The 12,155-nt window shown below is 48.8% G+C and overlaps 1 long non-coding RNA gene across 1 annotated transcript; it reads left to right on the top strand.

The window, feature by feature from the left end:
* Positions 1-1,511: 1,511 nt before the first annotated feature.
* Positions 1,512-5,921, top strand: LOC147577741 (uncharacterized). The gene is made up of 3 exons (XR_015254409.1): positions 1,512-1,747; positions 3,243-3,553; positions 5,635-5,921. It is a non-coding gene; the product is annotated as an uncharacterized LOC147577741 (long non-coding RNA).
* Positions 5,922-12,155: the final 6,234 nt, after the last annotated feature.

Genomic DNA, 12,155 nt, shown 5'->3' on the forward strand with positions numbered 1-12,155 from the left:
AGCGGGCTTTCACCCGCTGCCTGGCCCTTCTGCTCCGTGCCTGGCAGAGCCGTATGAATCATGTTCATGCAGAGGCTTTTCCCTTCCCGTCCCTGTGACCACCCGCATTTCTGGGGGGTCGAACGTTTTCAGAATCTCTTTTGCACTGGCGGGGTGGGACGTGGTGAGGGTGAGGAGGAGCGTTTATTTCCCCTTCCCACTGGGCTGTTCTCCTCACTCCCAGATGCGTCCGATTACGATGTGCCTGATTATGTTCAGCGTTGTGACTGAGCCTAGTACAACGGTTGTCTGGGAAAAATCCAAAGAATGTCACAGATTCTGCTTGTCTGATGAGGGGAGAGGAAGGTCCCCACTCTGAGCAATGACTTTCCTGCAGAAACACTCCACCTCTCACATTCCTGTGCTTCCAGCGAAGCTTCAGTAATTAGTTCCTTGCGAACAATGCAAAAGGACAAAAGTTTCAAGGTGTGGGATCACCATGGCAACGACGCAGCTTCCCCGCCGGGGCCGGGTCTCAGAATGATAGGAACTGGTCATGGCATTCCTCTGAAATTGGCCAAAGCCTCAAGACCCGCAGGATTGCCAATTCGGGGCTGAGAATGTGAATCTTTGCATCTCCCCGGGCACAGTGGGTGTTGCTGGGTGGCACAGAGGCCCCCAGAAAGGTACGTCCACGTCTTCATTCCTGTGAATGTGACCTTACTTGGAAAAAGGGTCTTTGCAGATGTCATTAAGGATCTCGAAATGAGATCATCCTGGATTTAGGGTGAGCCCTAAATCCAAAGGCAGGTGTTCTTACGAGAAAACGTAGAGGGAGATTTGAGACACGGACACGTGCCTCCACGTGAAGACGGAGGCAGAGGCTGGAACCACGTGTCTGCAAGCCAAGGGACGCCAGGAGCCCCCAGAGGCTGCAAGAGGTAGGAAGGGTTCTCCCCTAGAGTCTTCAGAGGGAGCATGGCTCTACTCATATCCGGATTTCAGACTTCGGCCTCCAGAACTGTGAGAGAATAAATTTCAAGTCTCAAACCCCCCCCCCCCCCCCCCAGTTTGTGGTACTTTGTGACCGTAGCCACAGGAAACTGATACCATGGGTGATTTCTGCTCCCTCCATCCCACACCTTCCTATGCTCGAGTTACAGCAAAGAGCCCTCTCCCACCCACTGTAGAACACGCTTTTTGCATTAGAAAAGAAGAGGAAAAAAGTAAAGCAGATTCGGGCTGGGACATGTAGCCGGCCAGGTCATCAGAACCAACTCTGGGGTCGGTGGGCTCTACTCGGGCTACCAGGGCTCATCCTGGGGACCCCGAGAGTGCTGCTCTCCCTCTAGTACGGCTCCACGGCTTTTCTTGCCCTTCCCTCTGCCACAGGCTTACTGGAAAGCTAGTTTTCAGGGCTGCTACTCCTGTCTCGCTCTGGTCAGAATCCCCATTTCCGTGTGTGTGGCATCATGAATGGTTTCCATGGAAATGAAAGGTTGAGCTAGAACGGTGCCAACGCGCATCTAAACTTCAGAACTGAACAGGGGCTTTTGTTTTTGCCAGCCATGGGGTTTCATTCCTTCTGAAGATGTCACGGGGGATTTTGGAATGTGTGCCCATGACTTCCTGGTTTTCTCTCCTTTTCCAGCCCACCTGGCTAACGAAACATGGAGTGACTGACGTGGGAGTGCCTCGGATCCTCACATTCCTAGCTCTTCAGGCTCTCCCTTAGTTTTGCATGTGCATGTAAATGGTAATGAGTAAGGTGAGATTTGCTGTAAATAACCAGATGGTCCCCACAGGGTAGGCTGCAGGTGAGATGGAAATTCTAGCAGGAGATCTCACAGCCCACACTTTGCCAATCTAAACTCATCTTTGGTTTAGCGTATCAGAACCAGCAAACAGAAGGGGAAAGTGGACCAAAGCTCTGTGCTTTCCCTCATGACCCTGAGGACAGGGGCTGTGAGTTGACACCTGCTTCCTGTCAGTACCAGAGGCGTGGCCTCCGATGGGCACAGACTTTTCCTCCACGGGTTAGTCACGGGGAGAAGCAGACCATCCCCAGCCCTCTAACTGGCTCCCGGTAACTGGTGGAGGAGCCCAGGTATGGACTGTGTGGATCACTGAAGCTCCGCACCCCTGCTTTACAGGAGATGCCGCCTGGTAATTCTTACTGCAGAGTAAGTAAGCGTGGAGTGGGGGGTAGGTAGGGTGACCATATTGTCAAAGTGGAGCGCGTTTCAGAATTTAAGGAGCTGCTATTAATCATCTCAGACCCACAGGCACAATCTGGACTGTCCCTGGAAAAGAGGGCCATCAGGTAACCCTACCTTTAGGCCAACCTGTACCCCACTCCACTAGAGATCTCAGTGTTGAAGTGCCCTGTGATTCAGTGCTTGGACCTCTTTTTTCTTTTATTTATTTATTTTTAATGTCTATTTGTTTTTGAGAGAGAGAGAGAGAGAGCAGGGGAGGAGCAGAGAGAGAGGGAGACACAGAATCTGAAGGAGGCTCCAGGCTCTGAGCTGTCGGCACAGAGCCCGTTGCGGGGCTCGAGCTCACAGACTGCGAGATCATGACCTGAGCCGAAGTCGGACGCTTAACCGTCTGAGCCACCCAGGCGCCCCCCCCACCCCCTTTTTAAAAAAATCTTACATAGTCCCCATACCGGTGCTGTCCAGTGGAATTGCAATGATGGAAATGCTCTACATCCGTACTGTCCAATATAATAGCCACTAGTCAAATGTAGCTGTCGAGTACTTGAAATGCAGCTGATGTAACTAAGTAAGTCAACTTTAAGTTTTACTTCATTTTAATTAATATACATTTAAATGGCCGCATCTGGCTAGTGGTTACTATTCCGGACAGTGCAGACCCAGATAATTTTTTTTTTTCCCAGCCAGGCTCATGGCTTTAAGTACCACCCACAGATTCTGACCCCCAAATCTGTCTAGCCACCCCAACCTCTCCCCTCACATCCAGATCCATATATCCAATTTGATGTATTTACTTGGATGTCTAATAGGCATTTCAAACTTAACACAGGCAAAACTAACCTTCTGATCACAATATGATACCACTTCAAGCCCATTTAGTAGGGCTATTAAAAAACAAACAAAGAGAAAGCAGCAAGTGTTGGCAAGGACTCCTGCACACTGCTAATGGGAATGTAAAATGGTGCAGCTGCTGTGGAAAATGATAGGGCAGTTCTTAAAAAATGTAGACAGAATTATCATATAATTGAGGCATTCTACTCCCAGGTATCTATCCCAAAGAACCAAAAGCAGGGACTCGAACAGACATTTGTACGCCCATGTTCAGAGTAGCGTTATTCGCGATGGCGGAAAGGTGGAAGAAGGCCAAGTGTCCGTCCACGGACGAACGTGGTCCATACACACGATGGAATATTGCTCGGCCTTAAACAAGAAGGGGATTCCGACACGCTATAATGCGGATGCACCTTGAAGTTCATCCGTGATGCTGAGTGAAGTAAGCCGGTCGCAAAAGAACAAACACTGTGAGAGTCCTCACTGACGTGAGGTTCCTAGAGCAGTCAACTCACAGAGACAGAGTAAGGCTGGTGATCACCAGGAGCTGGGGAGCAGTGGGGCTGTTTAAGGAGTTCAGCGTACCTGCGGGGAAGACGTAAACATTCTCGGCATGGATGGTGGTGATGGAGGCACAACACACGTATCAGGTGCCCCAGAGCCGTAGCGTTAAAAGATGGTCAAAATGGTAAATTTTGTCACGTAAAACACCCGAGTCTTCTCATTCCAGTAATTCCTGATCTTGCTTCTGATATTTCCTTCATACCTGCTCCTTATGCAGACTTCTCGTCCCCCTTAATGCCACCTCGATTTTTCCATTGGCGGGAGCCAAAGACCCCTTTTTTCTCTTCCAGGCCACCTCCGGCCCACCACTAAAGCTCAGCTGTGCCTTCAGATATGCGCTCAGAACCTCGCCACAGGCCCTGTCACCCACCATGCTGGGCCAGGGGTCATCCCTCCACACACGTGTCCGCTGATTTTTCGTGTCACCAGGAGTGCCAGCATGTCTTTGCTAGGACCCGGAAGCCCCGCCTTATCTGTCCTGTTGCACAAGCCTCTTCCTGTTCCTCACACATCCCAGGAATGTCCTTGCCTGCGAGGTCTTTGCTCCAAATCTTTGCGGCCCAGCCCCCAGCCCCAACTTCTTAGGTGTGTACCCATATCTCAGTGAGCCCTTCCCAGGCCACCCTGTCGAAAATTCCAGCACCTCTCCTGCCAACGCTTCCTGTCCTCCTTGCTCGCTTTCGTCTTGCGCTCATCCCCTTTCATCAATATCTAAACATATTATATGTTTTATTCATCTTGTTTATTTTCAGCCTCCCCGCTAAAATGTATGATGTCTAAGGCAGGGGTTTCAAAATCTCTTTCGTCCTCTGCTTTTCTCACCGTGCCCAGTAAATGCGTGTTACATTAATGAAGGAATGCAGACGTTTAGGGGACTCCTCAGGACCCATCTCTTTTAGGGACTCTTCTTTGATTGACATAGAACTACCCTCAGCTCTTTAGGGTTCAGTCTGCATGAAGCACCTTCATAAGCTTGGTTTACATTTCATTGAAGTCATCGGTCCTGTCAGGGCGACGTTGCCCCCTCAGGGGACTTCGGCCGGGTCAGGAGACGCTTTTGGTCATCAAAAGGGGCAGGAGGTGGCTACCTGTACCCCTAGTTGGTAGAGGCCAGGGATTTTGCTGAACATCCTGCAATACACAGGACAAAGAATTATCCGAACACGATGTTACTTGTGCAGAGGTCAAGAACCCCTAATTCAACCCAATCGTATGACAAGTTATCTAGTCTGTGTGTAATAAGAGATGAATTCCTTGAGGGCTGTTTTAGGCTGAGTTGTGCCCTCCAAAAAAGATATGTGGAAGTCCCAATCCCTAATACTTCACAATGTGACCTTACTTGTCAATAGGGTCTTTAAGTTGAGGTCACCAAGATGACTTGGCAAGAGGTCATCAAGTTGAGATGAGGTCATTAGGGTGGGTCCTAATCCAATGTGACTGGCGTCCTTATGGAAAAGGGAAACCTGGACACAGACATGCAGCCAGGAAAGACCACATGAAGACAGAGGGAGGGGTGGCCGTGCGACTGGAGCCCTGTAGCTACAAGCCTAGGGTCACCAAGGACATCCTTCTGCCATTGAAGCTGGAAGCTACAGAGAAGGATCCTCCCTCCCCCCTCCGCTCCCCCCCCCCCCCAAAGGTCCTCAGATAGAGCTCAGGCCTGCTGACTGTGAGAGAAGAAATTTCTGTTGTTTTAAGCCACCTAGTTTTTGGCACTTTGTTAGGGCAGCCCCAGGAAGCTAATACAAGGTCAGAGCCAGTGCTAAATCCGAACCTGATACTAATGGGGTTTATACCCTGTGACAATTAAATTAGTGTCTTGGAAAAATGAGAGAGTTCACCAGGATGGTGGTTAGATTCTCATACGGGAGGAGAGACAAGGATATTTAGTCTTTTGGGTATTATGAAACTCATGACCTAGAGTTGGCCAAGAGCACTTGGATGATAGATGTTCAAAGCCACCAGTCGCCAAAGCCTTTCATGGGAAAATTACCCTAGCACAAAGTGCTTTTTGCTAATATTAACTTTGGTTCCATTTCAGATCAATGGAGGCAAAAAACCAGGAGATCCCATAAATCCCGTCGAGCTCGTCACAGCTGCCAAATTATGCCCTGATAAAGCTTTTGGTGGCTAACGATATGGCCGTTCACCCGGAGTGGATGCGGCCGGGAGGGAGGTTTCTGGAGAGCGTCTGGCCCACGGTGGAGACACTTGTCATGAAGCGTTATCTGAAGGCCCTCTGGCCCTAATGAAGGGTGAAGCTTTGAACGTGATTATTTCTAAACAAATAAATAATAAGGATAACTTAAAAATAAACAGAGATCTCGATTTAAAGGCTACTTATTGTCTCAGGACCAAGATTAACAGTGAGTGGCAAGTTTTTGTGAGAGATAATGTCTTTTCACATATAAAAGATCCTATTGATTTCCTGTTGGTATTATCCCGAGAATGTGCAGTGTGCATCTATGGAGCAGAGACAATCTTCCATCACTTGCTTTATGGGGAGAGAATGGTTATTGTATCTCTTCCCATAAAATATAATCTCTTTTCCTCTTCCCCCCCCCCCAAAAAAAAAAAATCTACCTGTTCCTCTGGGAATTTCCAGTTGTAATCTGGGGAAGTGAATTGATTTTTTTTTTCTTTTCTTTTGCATGTGCCAGGATTTTTATATTTGGCTTCTTTGCATTTTCTCATTGTTCTCTGGAGTCTGGCTTTTCCAGATTGTTATTTGAGCCCGTCTAAAAATTCCTTTAAAATCAGTGCCATTGAAACACACGTGATGGTGGATGTCAGGTTCCCTGTGACTTGCTTAGAAGGGGTGCCCCTCCTTTATCCTCCAACCGGGGGCTGGTGTGAGTGCCTGGGAGGGCTTTGGAGGGAATGAGAGCTTGCCTAGTGTGTTGCAACAGGATAAAAATGCAAAAAAAAAAAAAAACAAACAAAAAAAAAACCCAAAAACCAAAACAAAACCCAAAACCCAATCGCTGAAGGAAGGAAATGTTCTTCCTGAGGATGGGGGCTCTCGGCATCACCTCCGGGCATGTCTTCAGGATCAATGCAGATGTCAGGGCAAAGTCCTTCCTATTTAAATATCGTGCTCTGAGAAGCAGTGGCTTCCTAAGCTAATGAGTGTGGCTATGTCCAGACCTCACACACGGAGGTCTGCGAACTGTACAGGCAGCTGCAGAGCCTGTCCTGTGGCTCTTCCTTCACCTCTTTATCAACACAGACCCTCCCCTCATTGGCCTAGCCCAGCCCTGCCCACTTTCCAGGGTCAAGTCCCGCACAAATGTCCGCCACACTTTCTGCCCTCTACACTGCTCTTCCTCTCTTGCCTGAACTCCTGTGGTGCTCTGGAATGCATCCTCCCGCGGGCACCAGATGACAGCCACCTCTCCTTGTACCTGTGCTGGGGTGCAGCTCAGCCACGGGGGCTCAGAGCCTGGAGCCTGTTTCAGATTCTGTGCCTCCCTCTCTGTCTCCGCCCCTCCCCCACTCATGCTCTGTCTCTCTGTCTGTCTCTCTCTCCAAAATAAACAAACATTAAAAAATTAAAAATAAAAGAGAGAGAGAGAGTGTGTGTGTGCTTTACATTATAAATCTCAATGTTATGGGCTGAAATGTGTTCCCCCAAATTCATACATTGAACCCCTAACCCCCAGCACCTCAGAATGTGACTGTATTTGGAGATGGGGGACTTTGAAGAGGTGATGAAGTCAAATAATGAGATCATTAGGGTGGGCCCTGACCCAGCGTGGCTGTTATCCTTCTAAGAAGAGAGGAGACACACACAGAGGGCTGACTGCGTGAGGGAGAAGGTGGCCATCCATAAGCCAAGCAGAGAGGCCTCAGAAGAAATCAGCCTGCCAACACTTTGCTCTCAGACTTCCAGCTTCCAGAACTGTGAGGAAATAAATTCCTGTTGTTTAAGCCCCCCAGTCTGTGGATCTTTGCTATGGGAGCCTTAGGGAACTAGTCTAATCAACTAGTCACAGAGCCTAGTGACACAGGACAAAGGCCAGATTGCTTAGCTTGGTATTCAAGACCCTTTATAACCTTGTCTCCTCCCAAATTCCCAATCTGTCTTCTTCCTTCCTATCGTATCATCCCAGGCACCCTCTCTGGGTGACTCCCAGGCTCCTTCCGCCCCAGATTCCCTCCCATCCCTGCCCCTGGCCCTCAGTGCATTCTTTTCCCAGACAGCTTTCTCCTGGGCCAGCTCATGCAGACCCAAACCAAGGCCAACCCAAGCCCAAATCCTCCTGAAGCTTCAGTGATAGTCCATTAACTAGGAAAGAATCGTGGAGCTCCATTGTGGATTGTGCAGTGGTTTTCAAACTGTGCTCCCCAGGATCCCCCCAGGGGCTACTGTGTGTAACAGCGGGGGCAGGGGTGAAAAGGGTCAGCCCCTCCTAGCCATTCACCAAGCAGAGAGCCGCCTTTCTTCTGGGTGATTTCCAGATATTTCCATAGATTACTTTAAAAAATAAAGGGGGTTCTGTGGGGTGCAAACGGTGCTGGAGAACGCCACTGAACATCTTATTCTGGATGTAATGACAACAAAATGTCCAAAAAACTGATACAGAGCTAATGGTCCTTGTTCAGGAAATACTTAGGCAAACAGAGCCCATAACACTTTTATCTAGATTTCCTAGAACTGTACTCATCACAAGGGATAAACTCAATTATCAAAACTCATTGACTCCGAAAATGTAAGTTCCATATACTTCTGCCCATTCCGATTCATCAGACCGGCAGCTGTCGTGTTGTTAATGTGATCGTGACTTGCCTTGTTATTAATCTATTTTCTAAGTACGAAAGGATGGCACTTTGGATTCTCTGATACAGATGTGGACATTTGCCAGGTCACATCTGGCCAGGGGTTTGTTGAACCATGACTTCATGAGAAATCAATTCCCGTCCCCTTCGGCTGACCTTAGGGCGGTCTTCTCAGGCTCGCTTTTCTCTCTTGTAATCTAAAAATTAAACTTCAGTCTTGATGATTTATGCGGTGCGATTTCTTTCAGATTTTAACAGAACATCCTGTTATGTTAAGGAGGTCTCAATGAGGCAAGGCAGGGGAAAGTCTGTAATTCTGTCCCTCAGAATTAAGCTAATGTCCCCCTCCAAAGTTTGGAGCAAATTTCCTTGGACCTCTTTGCTTCAGAGTTCTGACCGCAAGATTTTTCACCCACGGGACCTAAGGCTTTCTTAAACCAGCCTTTCAATATCAAATATCAGTCCGTGAATGTGCAGTGGGTTTACTGAATGCCTGTAGGATAAGTGAATCAGGAAAGTGTGGCTCAATCTTCCCCACAAAAATAGGCAAGTTCTTCCTCATGCCCCATCCCCAGCTGGCACCAACCTGCCAATACGCACGCAATATCCCTGGATATTTTCAGAGAGAAAGGTGAGTCGCTTGGAATCAAGGTGAGGTTATTTATTCTGACGTAGATGGATGTTGTGTTGAGAAGCGAACCCCCTTCCTTCTCCCTCCTCTTCTTTTTCTCATAAAATTCCGTAACTAGATTCATAAGTCACTATCATCCATCTGATTACTCTGTCTCATCAGAGATTCCTATGTCATAGATTTCCTATGTTTCTGATCAGTTACCATGGATATGGTTTTGGTTATCAGCGTTCTCAGTATCTGCAAGCCGTACTTTGCGGGCTTTACCCACTGCAAGGACTAATCTGTGCAAAGCTCTCTGGATAAACCTTGGTTATTTGTTTTTAATTCTTTTTCATGGAAGTGGAAGGATTACAGATCCAGGGGAAACAGTGGGGAGGGGAACCGGAGAAATTTGCCATATGCTTGTGTTTTACTCAATATTTCCATCTCACGCTGGCTCAGAGCATCTATTTCGAACGTGGTTTAAGCTTTGGGGACACTTCCCTCAGAGAAGGAGGAGTCTGGGGACTCTGAATCATTTCCTTCCTCTCCCTATCATCGCACCACAGGGTAATCACTTGCTCACCTGTCTTGTCCCCTCCCCCAAGGCCACACCGAGGTCCTTGAGAGGACCAGCCGCCCATAGCGTCCCCAAAGCCTGGCAGAGTGCTCGGCTTGGAGTTCTCGGTGCGTGTTGAATGAATGAAGGGCTCTTTTCTTGTATGTCTCTCCTCTTAGCCGAAAAGTGCAGTTAAATCTAAGATCCTTGTTTGAAGCAGGACTCCTCTGGTTGTGAGAAAAACCTACTGAGCGAATAGAGGAGAAGAACGAGGAGGGCTGGCGAGGCTGGGCAATGCCGCCAGAGGCTGGACTGCCCTCAGGCCCTCGGGAGCAGGGCTCTATGGGCTTCACTCTGGGGCTCCGCCAGGCTACTCGGGTCCTCTGTTCCCCCACTCTCCTGCTTCTCGCCTTTTGCTCAAGATCTCTACCCTATGGCTTCTGCTGGACCCGGATCTTGTTCATGATTTTGGTAGCACGAGACCCTCTGTGGCCTCCCTGACTTCTTTTCATGTTGTAATGTTTAAACTTCAGTTTTGAACATTAACTGGTCCTCCTTCTCTCTGAGTCCTATGGTTTCTTCCTTCAAACGCCCAGAGCAACAATCTGGTCTAATCCATCTTTCTATACAGGTCAATATATAACTGATCGGTTGTTGGTCCTCAGGTTGGGGCACCCGTGTCCCAAATAGATATGGCTCGAGGTCAATGTCATATGCTAGAGAACATGGCAGCTCATGACAGCTTTCACCAAGGAATGTGGGCAGGGCACTGGTGCGGTCGTGTGGTTTGTCTCTGCAACACCCAGCGCAGCAGCAAAGTGGTCTGGGGGCTGAGCTCAGCTGGATGGGGGGGGGGGCTGTAGAGCCCCCTTTCTTGCTAGTTCTTGGTCAAAGAATCCAAGGTTGGGTCGGTGCACGGCATGTTGTGCACAGTTGGGGGGGGGCCCCAATGTGCAGCCATTCTTGCTTCCAACCTGAGGATGATGTCATTGCCCAAGAGGGCAGAACCCAGAGCAAGGCAGGGAAACTGAGTCACAGCCAGTGCATTAGGGACGTCCTGAAGCCCAAGCTTTCTCTTGACTCTCAGTCATGGCACCCCGTCCATTTCCTTGTTGCTTAAGCCAGTTTGCTTTGGGTGTTTGTACTTTGCAGCTGGAAGCACACGGCAGGGGGATGAGGGGGAGGGGGGCATGGGAGACAATGGGTGGTACCTATGCCTCAAATGGTAAATTCTAAATCTTCGCAGGAGCAGGGCTACTTACACAGGCGGCTGACCCGGGCAGTCACAGAGCGTCCTGGGCTTGGCTTAATGTTCTGTGGTTGCCATCTTCAAACTCTTAAAAATTAAAAAAAAATTTTTTTGTTTAATGTTTACTCATTTTTGAGAGACAGAGACAGAGCATGAGCTGGGGAGGGGCAGAGAGAGAGGGAGACACAGCATCCGAAGCAGGCTCCAGGCTCTGATCTGTCAGCACAGAGCCCGACGCGGGGCTCGAACTCACGAACCGCAAGATCATGACCTGAGCCGAAGTCGGACGTTTAACCGACTGAGCCACCCAGGCACCCCAAAATTCCTAAAAATGTTTAAATGGGGCCTGTACCAGCCCCACAAATTATATTAGCCAGTCCTGGGCAGGCGATACAATGAATGGAAAAGGAGTTGTAAACTGGAAAGCACTATACAAAACATTCTTTTTATTATGTATGAGCCTCCTGTCCTTCCTCCCAGGGACTGTGTGGACCTCCTAGGTCCAGTGACCGGTCTTCCTGCCAGGAAACCTTCTGTTCGACAACCCTACTCTCTGCTACCAGGCCCCCGATCACCTGCAGGGGCGGTGGGTGGGCTTAGACCCTCTGGGCTCCCATGGGAACATGGAGAGAAAGGTCGGCAATGATTGCTGATAGAAATTTCTTTTCCATTTCTAGAAGTTTGGGGAAGCGTATGGCCAAAGATGAACTGATTGTTTAGCTGCTAAACAAACAAGCAAACACATACACACATGCACACGTGCACAATTGCACATGCACGTGCGCACACGCACACACGCACACACACATTAGCTTTGCTGGGCCTGCATTAAGTCACCTGCCCTGTGTACAATCTTCCCCCGCCCTGCGGTGACCTATGTTGGACCCACAGGCCGAACCGTCCTGTCCCACCCTCCGCGTGTGCACATACGTGTGTGTGCTCACGTGTCTCAGGTAGGAGGATTGGCTGACTGGCCCAGCCTGCCCTTTCATCCTGCTGATGTTGTTACTGAGCGAGTGTTACTTTGGAGATAATTAATGTGCCCCATTTTAGTGCAAAAATATACCTTGTCTCAGGTCACATGACAAATGTAACCATAAAAAGTTTAAAATGCTATTATTTAAAATTTATTTTCTCGTAAAAAAATGGTTCCTGAAATGATCATAATTTGAATAACTTACTCCATAGTTATGATCCATTACACCCTGGCCCGGGTCCAGGTTTGGTAATCCGGGAGCCGCGTGCGATCTCAAGGGCTGCGGCCACGGTCTCCATCATCAAGTCCTTCCTGGGAGGCTCAGTTCTGTGTCTGCCCCATTTTGCATCAACCTGAAACTCAAGCTGCACATCATCCATTTTATA

Source organism: Puma concolor, chromosome C1 (assembly GCF_028749965.1).
Source record: "Puma concolor isolate L17-30 chromosome C1, mPumCon1.1.hap2, whole genome shotgun sequence".
In the NCBI taxonomy this organism is placed as follows: Eukaryota; Metazoa; Chordata; class Mammalia; order Carnivora; family Felidae; genus Puma; species Puma concolor.